General features: G+C 39.6%; 1 protein-coding gene across 1 annotated transcript in view; it reads left to right on the top strand.

Annotated features, from left to right (window-relative positions):
* FOXO3 (forkhead box O3) overlaps window positions 1-21985 on the top strand; it is a 132175-nt gene that overhangs the window by 51631 nt on the left and 58559 nt on the right. The window lies entirely within an intron of this gene.

Genomic DNA, 21985 nt, shown 5'->3' with positions numbered 1-21985 from the left:
ATGTGTGTGAAAAATTCAGCCGAAATCTCCTTTTACTTTTTAGGCAAGAAGCAACTGTTTGTCCTTTGGAAGGAGTGTAATAAACAATTCCATCATAATGAATCTTCTCTTTTCTTTGCGTGCAGTTGTCACTAGAGATTTGTAACTTCTTCTTTTTTTATTATTTGGTTCATTGTTCCCTAGTCAATGTGTATACATTCAGTGGTGCCAGAATTAAGATGAAGCTTGCCTGTTTCAATAAGGCTGCTTTGTTGTAAAAATGGCAATACTTGCATAGAATTTGGACTGGCTCCAAAGGAGCTTGCAGGATAGACAGCAGTACTATTGTCGCAGGATCTCTTTTATTACTTACAATCAGCCTTTTCTCAAAAGAGGTTCTTTCTTCTTCTTCTTTTTCTTCTTCAGCTCATCCCATCCCCAACTCAGTGGGAAAAATATCACTTGAATGCTCATTGAATGTACTATGTAGCTGTGAGGTTTAAAATTAAGTTTGATCATTGACTACATTATGAATATGTTGATGCTAATCTAGACTATGGCTAGAAAGTTAGACTAACTTTCTGTCTTAAGTAATTCTTATGTCTTTTTGTTTTGTTTTTCTGGTTGATTTGAATATTGGGAACTAAGTGTTCTCTCCAGGCTTCTGCATTGAAGGTGTTTTGTAAGTAGATTGCAGATGTCCCAGAGTAACACCTTAAAAAAAAATAACGTGCTCAACATGTAAATCATGTTTTGAAATATGGGAGTCATACATTTTTGAGGACCCAGATTGTTGGGGGCAATATGCTGACTCTCTGTAAACCGCTTAGAGAGGCCTGAAAGGCCTATGAAGCGGTATATAAGTCTACTGCTATTGCTATTGCTATTGCTATTGCTTTTGTCATGCTACACGAGTAGTTATAGTTAGCCCTTGTTTTACAAGACACTGATTGTGTACATTACACACAAACATTATATTAATCCATAGTTTCTTTTACCAAGATATGTTCAACAAGGCCTGAAGACTAAGTTAACAAATTATGCTAAATCATAAATCATATGGTTTATAAATAGCAATAGCAATAGCAATAGCAGTTAGACTTATATACCGCTTCATAGGGCTTTCAGCCCTCTCTAAGTGGTTTACAGAGTCAGCATATCACCCCCACAGTCTGGGTCCTCATTTCACCCACCTCGGAAGGATGGAAGGCTGAGTCAACCTTGAGCCGGTGAGATTTGAACCGCTGAACTGCAGATAGCAGTCAGCTGAAGTGGCCTGCAGTACTGCACCCTAACCACTGCACCACCTCGGCTCTTAACTAGTTAACTAAATCATATTGACTAGGTTTATACAACCACAAGAAAACAAACCTTGTTATCAAAAAGTGTAATTAGTAGAGGTGTCTCCATACACATGATCATTGCATCTCATCATGACTATGGAGAGTCTCAGTCATCCAGGTCATAGTTGTCCCAAAGGTGCTTTTTCAAGAGCTGAAGAAGCTCCTTGGATGAGAAGCGAAACATCTTCAAAGAAAAACAAGAAAGTCCAGTATCCTCTTGAAAAAGCACCTTTGCAGTAGTGGGTTGTAGGCGGTACGCCCCACTCCGGGCGTACCGGAGCCTGCCCGGAGCACTGGGTACCGTTCCCGTATGGTGCTCCAGAGGACCCACCCGCCCACCCGAGCTTACCTGTCCTTTAAAACCTTCAGCGCTTATGCGAACGTACATGGTGCGTACAGCACCTGCGCGATGTTCCGTCAAGCAGCTGGAGCATCGTGGAAACTTGTGGAGGTGTCGCTGGAAGGTATGACGCATGTACACGCCGTGCCCATTCATGTGGAAGAATTTTGATCACATGATCATGGGGGGTGCTACAAAGGGGGTAAGTGTGAAAATGGTCATGTAGGTCACTTTTTTCAGTGCCGTTGCAACTTTGAATGGTCTCTAAATAAACTGTTGTAGGTTGAATATTACCTTCTGAAAAGGAAGAAGGGCTTCTCAGTAGCTGCTCCTTTGGCTCCTTGTCTAGTAGCCAAAGATGTTCTAAAGGTTTTTCGTTGAACTTTTTACAATTCATGTAGTTCTAATTATAATTTTGAGCTGCGGTGGTGCATTGGTTAGAATGCAATACTGCAAGCTACTTTTGCTCAGTGCTATAAAGCACTGTGAACAGCACATTATATAAGTCTAACTGCTATTGCTATTGGTCCTGGCTTGTATTTTATTGTGGGCTATCTTGACCACTGTTGTGTAGTGGAAATGCCTAACAGAAATATGATGAAGTCAGAAATTACCTCATATATATGATTATGGATACAGTACTATTATTGAAAAATTGATTTGATAATGGGTGTCCAATCTTGCCTGGGTTTCTCGCCAATAAAAAGGAATTGTCTTGGGCCAGATGTAAAATATATAATGTAGTTAATGTATATAAAGATCACTAAAAATATGCAACAGTATTAAAATAAAAATTTGTGACCTTGTGGTCTGCATTATTAGCTGTCCAGGGCCGCAGATGGCTTATGGGCCGCAGGTTGAACATACCTGAATTAGATCATCAAATCTTTTCTATTGGAGTCCAAGTAGCTCCAGACAATATCTAGCCAAACTTTTTCTTTACAGCCAGCAAAATCAGTGCAGGTTGTGACCAAATTAATGCTTGATGCATTTTTTTTAAAGAGTACATGACATACAATTGGAGAATTTCTTGAAATGAAAACACAAAGTCAACAGCCTGTGTTTGGTTTAGAAACTTGTAGTGCACATATGTAGCCTGTAAGCTGGTGCTGTTTCAGTAGCCTTATATTTATAAATACATACAGTTGAACTTTTGCAGTACTGAGTTACGCATTCCATTCATTTTTTAAAAAAATAAGTTTTAAAAGCATTTAAAAATACTTTCTGCATGCTTATATATAATGTCTGCACCGCAGTAGACGCTCAGAAGGATTTCCTGCAATGTTTTCAATTACAAGTCAGTAATTTCTTAAGGGACACTACTAAGGATCATGGCACCGTAGTATTAGATTATTACAATATTACACACACAATAAGAGATGAAGAGGAATGTGAGAATAAGTGCAGAAAATAGAAGCTCAATGCCTGGACTTTGGTGGGATATAGTATCTCATTTGCAAAGTTACTATACATGTTCATGTTGAAGCAAATCCTGGAAATAAATCAGTGGTGGGTTAGGGTGGCAGCGCGCGCATATGTCCTTATTTCTTCTGATGCCTCCGCAAGCCTCCGTGACGCTCCAGCTGCTTGGTGGAGTGTTGTGCAGGCGCTGTGCACTTCGTGCACGTGCGCAACAAATACAGGTAAGGAGCTTGGGCGGGCAGGTGGGCACTCCAGAGCAGCATACCAGAATGATATCTGGTGCTCCGGGCAAGCACCAGTACACCCGTACCGGGGCTTACTGTCTGCAACCCACCATTGAAGCAAATGCATGACATAGTAGCAGAGTACTTTTCTGGCACTGCAGGCCGACATACTAACACAGATCTTTAAGAAAGGGATTAAACATGAAACATGCACCCCTTCTAATTTCAATAGCATGTTTATTATTCATTTGCCCTGCTATAGCACTGATCTAGTTTATATCATTGACTTGTCTATCAGTTAGTGGTGCAATGTATTTGTCTATCCAGATTATTGAGGCTCATAGCTAATGCTTGTAAGAGTCACTTCAGCCTATCTCTTCCTGTTCCCCTGAAGCTTTGCTTGCAGTTTTAAAACAAAACAATGACAATTCTGTAAAGCATCATAGCTGCTGGTGGTGTCAGAAATACCACTGAAAATCTTGGAGAGAAACTTTTGGCTCTGGGGTTGATGAACATCTGCCACCTACCATGTTTAATAATTTGATGATCGATATCACTGAACTACCTGTAAGTAAGAAAGATCAGCAGTTCGACGGTTCGAATCCCTAGTGCCGTGTAACTCCTGTTACTTGTCCCAGCTTCCACCAACCTAGCAGTTCGAAAGCACGTAAAAATGCAACTAGAAAAATAGGAACCACTTTGGTGGGAAAGTAACAGCGTTCCGTGTGCCTTCGGCGTTTAGTCATGCTGGCCACATGACCACGGAGATACATACAGAGAATTAGTATTGTTTTGAGACTTTGTTATATTGAAGACAACTGAGGGCTAGAGTTATTTCGTCTTGACATTATTTTTTTGAAAAAGCAACTGTGGATATTGACTGCTTCTCACTCCTACCAGGTGCTTTTCCACATTGGTTTTACTTAGAAAAAATAGATTCTTGAACAGGTTTTTTGAGAGAAAATAGTTGTGGACAAAGTGTTAAGCATCCTCTTCCCTTTCCCCCCATTCAAATGGTGCACATTTTCTAACAGTTTGTTTCTGTTGTTGTCTCTTGCTTTCTATTTTTTTTTAAAGTACATGAAAATTACACACAATTATATACCATATATAATTTGTGCATGCAGATATGTCTTTATTTTTGGTTTAACAATTTTTACATGCTGACCTAGATAAAGGGTTTCTAATGATAATAAACCTTACTCTGAAAAACCAGGTTTATAACTTGAGGTTCCTCCTGAACTCATTTCTGCAAGCTTAAATAGACTTAATTTCAATCATTCAGTTCTAACTTCCTTAGTTTAACTTCTATAGTGTATTCTGTATTGTTGGGCTATTTTTGAAGTCAATTTGGAAACTTCATTCAGTTCAGAATGCACCCCCAAGAAGACAAACATTGCACTAATCTTGCAATCGTTATATTGGTGGAGGCATAAATGGTTAGTTCTGTCCTTTATAACTCTTAATATTTTGGGTCCAAGTTATTTAAAAGTTTGCCTACATTCAAATGAATCTGCCTGCGTTTTAAAACCACGTTCAGAGGCTCAGCTTATAAGGCTTATCTCAAAGATCAGTAAACTTTGTGAATAACCACAGCCTTTCTCATGTCGCATTTTGGAGTTTAGCCCCTCTAAAAAAGAGGTTTAAATACATTTCCTCTATCCTTTTCTTGATTTTTTAAAAAATGGTAGTAACTTCTCACAGACACTTTGGAGTTGTACTTTATACAAAAGTGCTTTTGTATATTATAGTTTGAAACTACTGCTTCATACATAAAATTAAGTTGTAATGTGGTTTACCTTTGGCTTTGTGTCATGTAGGAACCCATTCATTATGAATTAATGCATTTGTAAATCTAGCCACTGTGTTTAAAATGGGTGTGAACACATTATTCAAAAGGAACTAAATATGTCAAGTACCTTTCTAATTTAATACTGGAAAACATTTTGTTCTTCCAACTCAACACATTTGATACTTTGCTTTGGCAGGATAAATCACAAAGAGAGCACACTATAAAAGTGGGCTAAACTCTTAACATTTTCATCAACATACATTTCTAAAGTACTAAATATTAAGTCAATCTATTTGATAAGATAAATTTGCTTATCTAGAATGGCCATTCTATTAATTCTGGGAATTGAAGTTTCTACATCTGAATTCTGAAGGTTAATCCAGATGAGCAGAATTTATAATGCTTCCAAAATGTGCTTGAATTGGAGACTTAAGAGTATAAGAGAAGCAGGTACACTGACAACATAATGAAAAAGATTTCCTCATTGATCTTGAACATTGTCATTCACCTTAATGAAGATCCATTGGAAGAACTGGGTCTTCATAATTTGCAGCATTTTAGATTATAAATGTGTTCCATTTGACTTTATAGCAATCTCTAAATTAAAATTGAAATCAGGATTTTTAAGAGAAGTTATTGAGCAGCAGAAAATAGCAGTGTCCTAAAAACCTGTTTCTCTGGCATTGTCTCTCCAGTCACAATATATTTTTTGCAGCAAGACAAAGCCTACTAAAAGGGGATAAGTAAGGATAATAATATGATATGATATGATATGATATAATATATAATAATATAATATAATATAATATAATATAATATAATATAATATAATATAATATAATATAATATAATATAATATAATATAATATAATATAATATAATATAATATAATATAATATAATATAATATAATATAATATAATATAATATAATATAATAATATAATATAATATAATATAATATAATATAATATAATATAATATAATATAATATAATATAATATAATATAATATAATATAATATAATAAATATAATATAATATAATATAATATAATATAATATAATATAATATAATCAATACAGTACAATACAATACAATACAATAAATATCCTATCCATCTTTTCTAATTAATAAAATACAGTACCTGAAAGGGCCACAGTATCCAATAACTACCATAGAAATTGATCTTCAATCTTGGCATAACAATAAGCCCTTACCTCTATTAATATTAGAAGAGTATTTTTTAAAAGTATATATATTTCCAAGGTTGAGATCTGGCTTTTGCATAAAAGTAATTAATAGAGGACTAATATCATGAGCACATGAAGTATGTTGTTCTGAATTTGCAAGATTTTGTATTAGCGGGATTAATTAAATTAATAAATTAGCAGATCTAATATCTCGAATTGTATTTTGTAAATATCATTTGTATAATAAGACATAATATGGGGTCTCTCTCTCTTTCTCTCTCTCTCTCTCTCTGTCTCTCTCTGATAGAGAGGGGTGTGTGTGTGTGTGTGTGTGTAGTATATATATATATTAGTGTATTCAGGTCTATTCCCGTGTAAGATTGAGAGTATCTTGGCGACGTTTCGACGAGGTCCCACTCACCATCTTCAGGATGGTGCCTCCGGCTTCGTGCTTGTGCGAGCAAAGCATGATCGGAGCTGCTGTCTTTCTATAAATATTGGTGGAGGTGTGTGGAGTGCTGGCTTTGTTGCTGTAAGCGGGTTGGTTGGCTGCATTGTTACAACTTGATTAGTTGATGGGGTTGATGTATGCAGATTAGTCAGCTGTTTCATAACATCCTGTGTGGCTGAGGTACTAGCTGTGTGCCCATTAGTATTTTGTGTTGTAACGACCTGGATAATGGGCTGTGTGATGACATCCTGAGCTCTAGTGTAGTGATATCCTGAGTCTTGTGCTGCAATATCCTGGGAGGTTGGCTGCGTTGTAAATCCCGCGTTGTAACCTCCTGAGTTCTGTGAAGTAATGTCCTGAGCAAATGGCTGGGATGTAACATCCTGGGCTTTGGTTTGGCTCCGAGTTTGCGGTCTGGCCATGTGTTCATGGCATGTGTCAGTTTGCTTTCTGTGGGGGTCGGAGTGGGTGCAGCAGTTGGTGATGTTGGCTTCTGGATGGTTGTTGCATTTCGTCTATGGGATGGGTATGGGTTTGGGTTTGAGTCTGGTGAGGATGATTGGTGGTGGCGTCCTGTGTTGTTCTGGGTCCGATATCTGTTTTCGTGGCAGGGACTCGTTTGTTGACTAGGGCTAGTTTCTAGATGTCTGGTAGGCGGGAGGTATCGTCACTGTTATTTATGTTGTGGGGGTGTTCTCTATTTCGATGGCTTCCATAATTATTCTCTTGTTGAAGTGTTCAGTTTTGGAGATTAATTTGGTTCCTTCAAAATCAATTTCATGTCCTGTTGCATTAAGGTGCTGGAAAAGGGAAGAAGTTTTTTCTTCTTTTCTGACTGCGTTCTTATGTTCCGTGATGCGTGCATTTATTCTTCTATTAATTTGTCCAAAGTATGTGACTGGGAAGATTTTGCATGGTATTTCATAGATACTCTGGTTTTCTAGCTGGATCTTGTCTTTGGGGTTTCTTAAGATGTTGGCTATTTTTTTGGACAGTGCTGAAGGCTGTCTTGATATTGTGTTTGTGGAGATGTAAGGGAGGAGGGTGATGCCGTTGTCCTGTTCTGTGTCTCGGTTCTTGGGGGTGTGTCTCCTGTTGGTTTAGGTTGGATTAGGATGGTAATTGTGTTTCTTTGGAATCCGTTGGAAATTAATACATTTGTGAGAGTGTGTAATTTAGTTTTCAGATGGTTTTTGTCGGCTAGGGATTTGGTCCTGGAGATGAGGGTCTTGGCTACGGAGTTGATCTGGTAGTGATGGGATTGTGTGTTTAAGTAGTGGTTGGTGTGTGTGTTTTTTCTGGTAAATGGTGTGTCCCAGGAAGCCATTGGTTTTTTTGTAGATTAAGACGTCCAGAAACGGAAGTTGGTTGTTAGTTTCTATTTCCATAGTGAATTGTATTTTGGGGTGTAGGCTGTTGAGATGTGTGAGGAAGTTGTCCAGTTTTTCCTTCCCGTGTGACCAAATTACAAAAGTGTCATCTACATTTCTAAGCCAAAGTTTGGGTTTGTGTTCAGATTTATCTAAGGTGTTGGTTTCAAAATGTTCCATATATAGGTTTGCGATGATGGGTGAGAGGGGTGATCCCATATGTGCTCCTTCTATCTGTTTGCATCTTTATCCATTGTGGATGAAGTATGTGTTGGTTAGGCAGTGGTTGGTCAGATCTAGGATGTGTTTAGGGGGGGTGTATTTGTCTTGGATAGCTGTCAAGGCTTCTTTAATAGGACTTGGGTGAAGAGGGATATGACATCGAAGCTCACGAGTAGGTCGCTGGTTGTGGGTTATGTTTCTTTATTGTTTCTATGAAGGGGAGTGAGTTCTCCTGTAGCTCCGGTGGGAGGGTCTACAGCCGGGTTTGTGACAGCCCCTCCCACCTACGCTACAGACATTCAGGGAAGACCAACATTCTTTTTGTACGTGTGAGGTGATGGATTCTGTGTAGGACTGAAGATTCTGTAGAGGTGAGCCTATGGAGCTGACTATGGGTCTGTGTTCCTTCTTTGTGTATCTTGGAGAGGCCATAGAGCTTGGGGCATCTGGATGATTTCTCTCTGCGGATGATTCGTTGCTGGATCTCTTCACCGATGGGAGAGGCTTTTATTTTGGATTTGGTGGTTTTTTCCAGGTAGGTGGTAGGGTCTGTGTTTAGAGGTTTGTAAGTGAAGTCTTGGAGTAGGTTGGATAGTTTGGCTTGGTAGTCAGATGTGTTCATCACCACAGTGGCGTTACCTTTTTCTGTTGGGAGAATGATTATGTTGTTGTCTTTCCTCAAGTTGATGAGTGCTTTTTGTTCTTTTTTATGTAACTCTCACCCGTCATCGCAAACCTATACATGGAACATTTTGAAACCAACGCCTTAAATAAATCTGAACACAAATCCAAATTCTGGCTTAGATATGTAGATAACACTTTCGTAATTTGGCCACATGGGAAGGAAAAACTGGACAACTTCCTCACACATCTCAACAGTCTACACCCCAAAATACAATTTACTCTGGAAATAGATGCTAACAACCAACTTCCATTTCTGGACATTAGCAGAGACAGAATAAATTATATATAATAGGAAAGCTTTTAAGATGTTCCTCGCATAGTTATACACAGATATCTTACACAGGTGCAGGTTGCAGAGGTAATTTGTGGGTGCATTGATGTCATTGTCTGAAATGATTTGAGCCACTTGGGGTATTTCCAAAAGAAATAAATGTAAATACTTTACTATTTTTGTTCATCGTACTTAAGAATAAAGTCAGACCTGTAGTCTCTGAAAGGGTCCTCACCTTTTTTTGAAGAATGACTGAGGCCTAGGGAATGTCCTTTCAGCAACTGAAGCTGCAGCATGGGATAGCTTACTAAATCTATATCACAGAAGGGAATTTGTTGTGTTACTGTTTCAGTACCACCCTTCTTAAATAGAGATGTACACAGACCTTTTTTAAAAAACATGAACCATAGAAAAATGCTATGTAAGATTTTTCAATATATAGAAACTTTACCCAAATCACATGATTGGATCTGCAACTTTAGAAAGAAAACATATGATAAATCTATGTTAGCCTGTCCTAAAATAAAAGGGGCTTTACCTGCTTATTCAGGAATACAAAAGGAAGGTTTTCTTTGGTTTTACTAATTACTTGTAAACAACTATTTTTTGAGTTAACAATAAACCATAAATAAGGAAAGCATTTTATAGAAAATTATACATTGACAGTGCTCCTGATGTTATTTTTGGATCAAAAATTCAATTCTGAGAACTGAGGTTATCTAATATGCCTTATCTGATCTACATGAAAAAGAAATGTCCCCCAGTATAACGGTCTATTATAACTCAACTTGAACTAAATTAGTTGCTCACTGTTAAAACACTCCTAAAGTGATTTGGTTTGGGATAACCTCAAATGCTAGGGCTGCAAAAAATATGCACAGCAATTCCTTCCTTCCTTCTTTCAGTCTTTCCTTCTTTCCTTCCTTTCTTCCTTCCCTTTTTTTCCAATCACCTCATTCATTCGATTTATAGACCATCCCAATCTATTATGCCTTTAAGCAGGAAAATGGTAGAAAAGAAAAGAACCAATTTTCTATATTGCTTTGCTAGCTTCCAGTTGTCCAGATTTCTGCAGTCCAGATATAATAAACTTTACCACAAGCTCCCCATATTTTTTCTAATCTTAGATAATCCTGTTTGGAATTTTATATTGTTGGTCTTCTTTGAAAGTTTTTTTTCCTACCACAGTAATAAATCATCAAGGAGTGAATAGACAAAATTACTACATGATACTAAGATGTGAGTTAATGAAATGCCTTTCTGAACAGTAACCTAGACAATTCCAGCATTGTTTTATGATGCAAATTGTGCTGATATGTAACATTCTCTAACACTCATCATTTATCTATGAATCAAATGAAAGTGCTTTATCAGATAATTTTGCTCCTTGACTGCAGAACATGATGTCTTGGTAAAGACCCATTTGGACTTCTGCTGTCCGCATGCATTGAATAAGGAATTATGACATAAATTTTTGCTTTGCTTTTATGGAGAGGATTGATGAGTCTTATTTCATGAATGTTAATCAGACCATTTGTGTTCAGACATTAAGTTATTTCTTACATAACTGTCATTTAATACAGAGTGAGTGCATTTGACCTTTGCCAGTCCCACTTTGGTTCTGTCACGTCTACAGTACCTTATGCAGCTCTTTTTCATTGAGAGGTTAATATCACTTGATTACAGCTAAAGGCAAGAATCTACACAAGCATACATTGTCCTATTTGCAGTCAGGAGAGTGTGATTAATGGTTTTCACATTTTAATTTGGTGTGGTTAACCATTGAAAGTCTCTTTCTGAAGTTTGAGAATCCAATTCATGAGTTCCGATGCACTTGTAAAGATTGGTGGTGATACCAATCCTTGAAAATGGTCCATTATTCTGTTGATTTAACAAAGCATTTTTGCTTGAGAACATGACTGGAGCCTTGTCTAGGACCCAAGAGAGATGGTTTCAAATCACTAGGTGACTTAGAGCAGTGGTTCTCACCTTTTCTCCACCCCTTTAAATACCTTTTGTGGCCACAGGCCATCAAGACTTAATTCAAGATTTAAGTCGTAACATTTCTTCAAGCCTTTGCAGACACTCTGTGACAATATCACCCCTACATTCCCCCCAGGATCTGAAGACCACAAGTTGAGAATTACTAACTTAAAATGTTAACACTTCAACACCTTTCTATTATAAAAGTGGGATGAGGGAAGGCCAAGAGTTCCCGGAGAAAAGGTGATAGGAATGAGATTGTTAATAGGTAGAAAGTGACATCCCCAAAAGTAGTCCAAATTTCTGCATTATTCCAAATCAGCCTTTTCAGTATAAGATCAGGTGAAATGGTTCATATTTGAATGTTTGGTAGAATCAAGAGTTTTAAAAATCAGAATGAATTCGTTTTGAAAGAAGAGAGCAAGCATGCACGTGGTTATTATGCAGCTATGTTATTAAGTTTTCTGTCTTAGCTATGCTTTACATGTATCCTAAGATATTTGCTGGTTATTTTGGAGTGGCAGGAAATCTGCCTCATACTTGAGTTGCTTAATGCAGAAATAATATTTAACTCTGTTTTTTTCATCATGCAATTGTGCTGTGTCTTGCAAATTACTTAGCCCCAACTCCAGGCACCGAAATATTAGTGTGTAATATGCAGTGTAGAAGCTTAGGTATTTGCTTAACCATAACCAAACATGATGCATACACAGGTTTAGAAAGACTAATATGGCCATCCCTGCAAGATATTTGACATGGCAACATTGGCAACACTTGACATGGCAAAATCTAGACTGACAATAAAGGAAAAAAGGGATGTTTGCATTGCATTTTATTTTTTTGCTACAGTTGCTTTGTAGATGACTTGTGTCTCTATACAGTATTTTTAAGTTTCTCAATAAACAGGAAATACTAGTTTCTCCTTTATTCTCACCTTTGGAATTATTTTCATGAAAAGCACAGCTAAAAGCTTTGTATAAAGTGAACTTCCGGCAATGAGATTTGATAAATGTTAGAGCATAGTGGGATGTGGCAGTTGTGGGTTCCGGATTCCGTTGGAACTGGTATGGTGCAATGGGGCCCAGCGTCCACCACATGAACGTGTGCAGCATACTTACTGCCTGCGATGCTCCATGGTGCCTCTGCAACGTTTCAGCTGCTCGGTGGAGTGTCTCACAGGCGCCGTTCGCGTGCACAGAAGCCCCAAAGAGCTCAAATACCGGTAAGGAATGTGGGCAGCAAGTGGGCCCTCCGGAGCCTGTACCGGGACAGTACTCGGTACTCCCGGCAGGCACCGGTATGCCCGTACCAGGGCGTACCGGTCGTAACCCACCATTGGGATATGGGAAATTAGTTTGGGGGAGGTGTCGGTGGGAGGGAATAATCCATTCATCTTATTTTTTATTGTTTTATGAATTAACTAGAAAATTGAGCATAAACTTTCAAAACTGAGGCAACATTGGAAGTCAATGCCTTTTTCTTTCTTCCCTTGTATCTTATATTTTCTTTCCCCCTTTCTTTTTTCTTCCCTTAATTTCCAATATAAAGTTTATAAATAAAAGTTTATATATATAAATGAGGTAACATCCTGATCAAGACACATCTATAGTATACATTATTAACTAAACAAAATTCTATTTGAGTTGTTTTACATACATGCCACACCCCTACCCCACCAGTGGTGGTATTCTGCCGGTTCTTACCAATTTGGGCAAACCAGTAGTGGCGGCTGCTGGAGGCTCCACCCACCCACCTGAAGTAATGTGCGACCTTCTGCGCATGCGAGCGTGCTCACATTTGTGAACCGGTAGTGAAGGTAAGTGAATCGCATTTCTCTCTGTCTCTCTCTCTCTCTCTCTCTGTCTGTCTCTCTGTCTCTGTCTCTGTCTGTCTGTCTGTCTCTCTCTCTCTCTCATACACACACACACACACACACACCTTGTGTACATGTGTACATACAGGCACATGTGCATGTATTTTTCTTGGAAACAGTAGACAGACACAACAGGATGTCCTCTAGAGCAACCAGGTGTTTTATGGTTTAGGCTACCCATAGACTCGTGCTCAGAATCTGGGTTTCTGTAAAGCTGGAACTAACTAGAAGGGACAGAGAGCAGCACATTTTCTCTAAAGTAAAAACTCAGAACTGTTTTTCTTCTGGATGTTCTTGGTTCTTTTCCTCGGTTCCTGCATAGCAGCAATATAGGTATACTCAGCTTGTGCTTCTTCCAATAGACAAATTGGATGACTTGGCATGAAGCCAGCATTCATGAACAAATGAGAAAGGATAAACGCACCATTCCTGACTTGGGTAACTGAAATGGATGAAATAGGATTGAGAAAATATACAGTAATTGGGCTCATCCTGTGCTTGGTGAATCACCTGGCTCTAGTGTAATAAATGTTGCTCCTTTCAGGAGAGTTCATTCCCTGCTCTATTGAGTGCCAGGAATTGCTTAGGGAAAAGGAATTTATTGAGAGTTCATCTCCCAGCATGCATGTTGTACAAAGCTCTCATTTTCATTGCTTTGGTTTATTTCAAGACACAGATTATAGGTATCTAAAGTAAGTGGCTTAGGATACAGGCACTTATCCAAGTGGATGAGATCTTCCAATTTTTAAAATAAACTTTCCAATTAGAATCTGATGCATTTTGTTTGTATTTTTGTAAGAGAATACATTAGAGCTTCATACTAGCTTCTTTTTTTTTTAAGGAAAAAAAAGCCTACATTACCCAGGAAAACATGAGTCATTTTTAAAAAATGATTTCTCGTATGATGGACTGAATCAAGTTAGGTTTTTTTCTTCTTTATTTTTCTGGATGAAAGGGTATTTTGTTTTGTTTTGTCTTTTAAAAAGGGCTTCACTAAGCATCAGAAACATATGTGGGCCATAACAAGAGTCAGTTCCCTGTTGTTGGCATCTGAGACAAAGACTTGTCAAAAAGACAAGGTCAGAACTTGGACAAATACAAAAGGGTCCAAAAGCCAAATTCACTTTATTACACTATAAACTACTTAACAGAAGATATGTGTGCATGTAAGTGGAATATAAAGTAAGGTCAAAATAAATAATTGTGATAGGATAAAAAGAAAAAGTCTGGAAAAGTAATAAACAACAGAACTCCAAAAAGCAGAACCACATTGCTTAAAAACTCTTCTTCCATGCCTTTTAATATTTAAATTAGTTCTTTTTCATAACAAACAGTACCTATCAATAATCAATTGAATGCAGACCAAAAGATTCTTCCTTCCAGTATTATATAATAAGTCTTTTAACCAGAGCCAATGCCCAGAAAATCCATTTTTTTAATGTTTAGTAGATTCCAAAGTATGCATCTTTAAGAACAGTGATTGATCCAGAGTCATATTCTCTAATACAAACTTCAATGAATAAAGATATATTGTATCTACAACCCAATATATCTACAACCCAATTTCTTCCACATAGATCATTAAGGTCAAAGGATTCCAATGGAGAGCAGGATTTTAATTGCTGGATGCTCCAGTTTGAAAGTACATTCATATTCTGTACTTCTATACTTTCATAAGCAAGATGAATCTTTTATATTAATTCTTACAAGATATATTTTACCACCCACCACCCCCATGTGTACCCGGCAAATAGTTGTAAAGAATATTTTTCTTTCCTGAATCCTTCTGAACCATTCATGTTTAAAGATATAAATGTATTATATTTTATTGGTGGCTACAAGCATTGTTTATTCCCAATTTTTCTACTGGCAGAAAAGGTCTTGCCTTTGATGTCAGTTCTTTTAGGTTAAGGTTAGGTATAGGATTCCTTCCATTAGGTTTCTTCTAGATTTAGTTGTCCTACAATTTCTATATACAGTAGTTGTCGGGAGTTCTTGTATAACATGCCCTGAGAGTATCAGATTACAGAAAACTGCAGGAGATCATTCTGATGAGTTATTTCTGTTAGTTAATATTGTTAGAGATAATTTCTTTTAGTTTATTTGGAAATACTAAAAAGTCCTTTTTTTGCAGTGTAAAAAGGAGAAGATTACTAATAAAAGTATATGGCAGTTATATAGTTGAAATCTAGAAATATTTAAGAAGTTGGATAGAATCCTTTATACCAAAGTACTCTACATATTAATATAACATAAAGTTGCATTTTGGAATGTTTTTAATCATGTCCAAATACAGCAGTGAAAAAGAAAATGAATGCAGATCAATTCTAACACTTGTGTATTTTATTAATGTAAATGTTACACAAAAAATCTGTTTATAGCAGGTGATAACTTTCACTAAAAATGAATATAATCTAAACCTTAGGCTACGAACTATAGAGGCTATTTGAACAAACTTTTGTTAGTTCAGAAAAAGATACAAGGACTGAAACTTTTAAAACTTTTTATAGCAAAAACAAAACCATTTTCGTTTTGGTGGAGGTTTCCTCTGTAAATGCACGTGTTATTTTCAGATACTTGAATTATATTTGTCAAACAGAAATTCAGTTTGCGATTGTAGTATAGCATAGAGAATGGAACAGAAAAAAGTATATCTGAAAATGACTATTAATATTGCTTGTAGTTCAGTTTTGTAAAATGGGATATAGCCCATAAGGAACCATCCAAATATCTAGCATTACTACTTCTGGAATTGCCCCTTTTTTCTATTGAACATACTAGTTTTATCCACTTACTGTGGAGGGGAATCTTGGATCTACAAAGGCTAAATTATCACATCACTTACCGAAGGTTCAAGATGCAGTCCCTGCAGTCCATTCTGGGATCCATCAACCCGGGGGACATCTTCACCTCCATAGATCTCAAAGAGGCCTACCTCCATGTTCCTATTGGCAAAGCCCACCGTCGTTACCTCAGGTTTGCTTACGCCGGCCACCATTACCAGTATTGAGCTCTGCCGTTCGGCCTCTCCTCGGTGCCAAGGATATTTACAAAGATACTAGCAGCTGTGGGGCCTTCCTCAGATCCTGTCCAGTTTGATTGCACTGCTACCTAGACGATGGCCTTATTCAATCGTCATCGGCCCAACAGGCGCTTCTGGATCTGGAACACACCATCCAGGTGCTTCAAGCTCATGGATTCTCCATAAACATGGAGAAGAGTCATCTGCAGCCAACAACCAGGCTACAACATCTGGGTGCAGTCATCGACACGGTCGCTTGCCAGGTCTTCCTGTCGCCGGAGCGTATGGCGAGCCTCAGGGGGAAGGTCGCACAGGTGCAGAAGCTTCTGCAGGCCAAGGTCGTGCAGCTTTCACAGCTCCTCGGCAAGATGATTTCGTGCCTCTCCATCGTCCCTTTGGCGAGGCTCCATTCCTGTCTGCTTCAATGGCTCCTGCTCCCTTACCAGAGGGCCAACGAGAGCAGCTCAACAAGGCTTGTCCCGATCTCTGCAGAGGTACGTCGGTCGCTCAAGTGGTGGATGTCTCCGGCTCTGTCGAAGGGCTACCCGTTCAAGGAGCCGACACGTCTCACCATCACAACGGACACCAGCCTGTTCGGTTGGGGGGGCTCATTTCCAGAACCAGCTGGCTCAGGGCAGGTGGTCCTCAACAGAAACCACTCACAGCATCAATTGGCTGGAGCTGAGGGTGGTCAGGCTGGCCCTGCTTCACTTCCAGATCAACATCCGGGGTCATCACGTAAGAGTATTGACAACGGACAACATCGCGATGAAGGTGCATATCAACCGCCAGGGAGGCACACGCTCCAGATCGTTGATGTTGGAGGCCGACTTACTGAGTCGGTGGGCGGAGAGGCACCTCCTCTCTGTTCAAGCAGAGCACATTTCTGGCACGACCAACACCCAGGCGGACTAGTTGAGCAGGGCCATGATCGACCACTCAGAGTGGCGCCTGCATCCTCTTCTGTTCCAGCGATTGTCCCAGAGGTTCGGGTGCCCGCAGGTGGACCTGTTCGCCACCGCGGCCACTCTCATCTCCCCAGATTCTTCACAAGGTTCCACGACCCACGCATGGAAGGTGTCAATGCTCTACACTCCCCTTGGCCGAGGGGCCTGCTCTACACATTCCCGCCATTACCCCTTCTTCCCAGGGTCATCAGGAAGATTCTGGCGGAGGCAGCAGGGGTCCTGCTGGTGGCACCGTTTTGGCCCAGGAGAACCTGGTTCGCAGACCTGATGAGTCTCTCCGTCGAACCCCCTTGGTGGATTCCCCCCGCGGGAGATCTCTGTCAGCCAGGGGAGCCTTCAACATCCGGAACCCCAGTGGCTTCAACTAGCTGTCTGGCACTTGAGAGGGATCTCCTGAGCAGGGGCAGCCTTTCGACCAGGGTGATCTGTACCATCCAAGTGTCTCGGCGTCCTTCCATGACCCGGATATATGACGCTACCTGGAAGGCCTTCGTTGGCTGGTGTTCTTCACTCGGCCTGTCAGCCTCATCGGCCTCAGTTCCTGTCATCCTGGACTTCCTGCAAGATGGCCTTGACAAGGGCCTAGCTCCCAACACTCTTCGCCGTCAGGTAGCGGCTCTTTCCACCATTCTAGCTCCTGACGGGCAGGCTTCTCTCGGTCGTCATCCTACCATCTGCAGTTTTCTCAGGGGGGCTACCAACTTGAGCCCTCCGATGGTCCACAGATATCCAACTTAGGACCTTACTGTTGTCTTGCGTGCTCTCACCGAGCCTCCATTTGAGCCTATCTGAACTATCAGCATGAACCATCTTACATTTAAGACCACCTTTCTGGTTGCCGTCACTTCTGCTAGGCGTATTTCTGAACTGGCTGCCCTGTCTGTCTGCAAGGATTTGTGCTTGGTTCAGCAGGACAGGGTGATTCTTCGCCTGGACCCATCATTCATTCCTAAGATTAACTCCTGGTTTCACCGGGCCCAGGAGGTTATTCTCCCTGATTTCTTCCTGCATCCCAGACATCCCAGGGAAAAATGATGGCACAAGCTGGATGTCCGCAGGGCAATTCTCAGATATATCAAGAGTACGGCCAATTTTCGTCGTTCTGAATCACTTTTTGTCTCCTTCCAACCGTCTTCCCAGGGAAGGAAGTATCATCTTCTACAATTGGTGGGTGGCTTAGAGCCTGCATCGCCCTCGCTCATGTCCTGCAGTCTAAACCGGTGCCTAGTCGTATCATGGCACATTCTACAAGGAGCTCTGCCACCACGGCAGCCTGGGCAACCAGGGCTCTGATTGAGGAAATTTTCAGGGTGGCCACCTGGACTTATTTGTCTCCGTTTGTACGAAACTACAAGTTGGACAAGTTTGCTGTACCATTTTATGAAAGTTAACAACTATGGATGGACAATTGTTCACCATCTTCTGATACAACAGGCTAGGTGCTGGTCTTGCCACATAGATTGTCCACAGCACATTTTTTCGGTGATAAAACACTGAATTTATTCATGTTGATATGAAAAACGTTTTCTGAAAAGAATTTTTAAAAAAAACCTTAATCAGGCCATAAAGAGATTAATAGAAGGAAACCAAAAAGTTCATCATTTTCATATCATTTCCAATTTGTTCATTCCTCAGCATTTGGTAAAGAAACTGGGCTTATTAGGTTTTAATATTCCTTTAAGTAATTGGATACTGGATTTTTTTATTGATAAACCCCCAGTTTGTGCGAGTTGGAAGAAAAGTTTCCAACTCCATCTCCCTGAGGACACGTTCCCCACAGGGCTGTGTCTTGAGTCCACTACTGTTCACCTTGATGACCCACAACTGCTGTGCCAAATCTGCTACGAATCATATTGTGAAGTACGCGGATGACACAGCAATGGTGGGTCTTATCTGGAATGACAATGAAAATACTTACAGGGAAGATGGGAAGGCTTTGGTGAACTGGTGCAATAAAAGTAACCTGGTTCTAAATGTTAATAAAACAAAGGAGATCATCATAGATTTTAGAAGGAGCTGACATGGTCACATTCCAATCAGTATGAAGCAGGGACATGCAGTCAGGGGAGTCAGGGCCTCACCACTGTCATCATGAAAAGAAAAAAAAATTTTAAAGGAAAAAGGCTGAGGTAGTTGCTGCTAGAGTCACAGTGGATGACTCTGCTTAGTGCTTAACTGTTTAAAAAAGCCTCTTAAAAAGTGCCCTTTGTAGGAGGAGGCGAGAGAATCACGTGCCTCATTTAGTCTGACTTTATGATCACTTGAGCAGAGTTAAGCAAGGGTTAAAAGGTGAAAAATTCCTTATGCAAAGGAGGCAAGTTGTTCCCTCACCTCCTTCTGCAGAGGGCACTTTTTTTTAGAGGCTTTTTTTAAACAGTTAAGCAGAGTCATTCATTGGAGGCTCTGGCAGCAGCAGCTTTTGCCTTTTTCTTTTTACATTTTTTACATTTTCATCATAGCAGACAAGAGGAGAGTTGAAATCCTCTGTGACACAGCTAGAAAAGGTATGTGGGTCGGACGGAGGGAGGGGGGAGGAATTCAAAATTATTGTAATTTGTAAGTAATTTTTTATTGTAAGTAATTTGTGTGTGTGTGTGTATGCATGTGTGTGTTTCTTCACTTCACTCAAACAAACTCTCAATTTGAAAGAGAGTTTGTATGAAAAGAGAGGGAAGGGGGAGAGACAGGGAGGGCAGCTTGTTTGAGAAGAGAGGTGCAGCCCGTCAGCAGAGGCGGGTCTTTTACCCGCCTCTGCTGGCGGGCTGGCGCTTTCTTTCCTTTGCCTGCTGTGCCCCCCTTCCCTTTCTCCTCTCCTCCCCACCAGGAGCCCTGTCCTGCTCCCCTCTCCCTTTTCTCCTCTTCTCCCCTTTCTTCGCTGGGCATAAACGTGAGACGCCTCTGTCGGGGACAGCGGCGGGGAAGCTGCTTCTCGCTGCCGCCACACTCTTGCCTCACCAACCATAAACCTCAACGCACATCACTGGTATGAAGGATGCAGCTGTAGAGATAGTCAATAGTATTAAGTATCTGGGAATGCAGATAACTAACAATCTGAACTGGTCTCTCCACATGTCATCCTTAGTGAAGCGTGCAAACCAGCATCTTCATTTCCTACATCAGATGAGGAGAGAACATTTTAACAAAACAAAATAAATAATTGATCATTGTTAATTTTAATCGATTTTTTTTAAAAAAAAATGTTATTGTTACTCCTAATTGGGTTTGTTTGGGATATTCTATTTAATTTTTTTTTTAACTTTTGTAATATGTGTTTTTTTTAATGTTGTAAGTCGCCCTGAGTCCTTGGGAGAAGGGCGGCATATAAATCCAATAAACCAAACCAAACCAAACCAACAAACTGCATCACTGTTTGGTTGGGTGGCTGCAGTGCCTTAGAGAGAAGGTCCATGTAGAGAGTGGTAAGAAGCTTTCTTCCTGTTATTCAGGATAAGGCACAATGTGCTTAGAGCCCAAAGCATTGTTAGAGACCCCACACACCCACTTCATGGTCTATTTCTTTTACTCCCCTCTGGTAAGAGGTTTTGAAGTATTTCTAGCAGAACTACCAGATTCTGTAACAGTTTTGTTCCTTGTGCCACCCATCTGGTAAACGTGCAAGATTTGTTTTTCTCACCATGTACATGTATACCTCCGAACTAGACTGCATTGTTTCTTCGTGTCATATAATATATGTGGTCATATGCATAATTTTGTATTTATTTATTTATTTAATCATGTTTATGTAGTATATATTGGATGTGGTGACCCTTTGGAAGCTGTATGCAACAAAATTTCATTTTAATGTATGCCGATTAGTGTGCATTTAAAGTGACAATAAAGTTATTCTAAGTTCTGAGTTTAAGGGCAGCCACAAATGAGACATATAAGTACTAGCATATAAATATTTTTTTATTTAGTATGGATGTATTGCATGTATAAGTGTAGTACAATATCTCTTTTCTCCTCCTGAAAGATAAATTGGACTAAAACTACTCAGTAAAACTTTGTTGATGAGGTAGAACCTGGGCCTCTCTGATGTCATTCCAGCGTTTTAACCACCACATCACACTAACTTGTGCAAAACAGCTTTACTATAAGAGAGCTAGTTTGGTTTAGTGGTTAAGGCACCCAGGCTAGAAACCAGAAACTTTTAGTCCTGCCTCAGGGATGAAATCTGGCTAGGTGACTTTGAGCCAGTCAGTCTTTCTCATCCCGATTCACTTTACAGTTGTTGTTGTTGTTGTGGGGAAAAGGGGAGCAGGGAAGAATATTAGTTATGTTCACCACCTTACTTACAAAAATGATAAAGGAAGGATTTAGAAAAATTAAATACATAAATAAAATAAGGACTTGGCATATTGATTGTAATGTTCTTTCCTCCTTTTTACAAAATACTGCTGAATATAGCGCTCATATGTTAATGCAAAGGGTAGACTAGATCTAAACATAGGATGACTTACTCGGAATTTAATTTGGAACAGAATTGCAGAGTAAATATTTTGAGAGTGAGGTATTTAACATATAAACAGATATATAGCAGAATAATAGGTTTGGAAAAAGAGGGATTTATTTACTACAGTTTGAGGTAATTATAAATAACAACTTCCATAATTCTCTAGCCTGAATAGCCACTGGGGAAACATGGGAGAACCTGTTCCCTTTCATGGCTTCCTTATCTGGGTTGCAAAGCTTCAGACAACTACTAGATGTCTAAGAGTTAGAATTGCTTGTGTCTCTTTTCTGTCATCTAGTGGTCATCTAGAATTTACTCCCCCCCCCCCCCAGTGCTGGCTGGATTATTATTGGAGTTGTAGTTTGATATATCTAAAGAGAACCAAGAAGTAGTCTGTC

This window comes from Thamnophis sirtalis, unplaced genomic scaffold (assembly GCF_051295495.1).
Source record: "Thamnophis sirtalis isolate CommonGarterSnake01/CBP01778 unplaced genomic scaffold, rThaSir2_p1.2 scaffold_6, whole genome shotgun sequence".
NCBI lineage: Eukaryota > Metazoa > Chordata > Lepidosauria > Squamata > Natricidae > Thamnophis > Thamnophis sirtalis.
The sequence above is the reverse complement of the archived record's forward strand: the minus strand, read 5'-3'. Positions and strand labels throughout refer to the sequence as shown.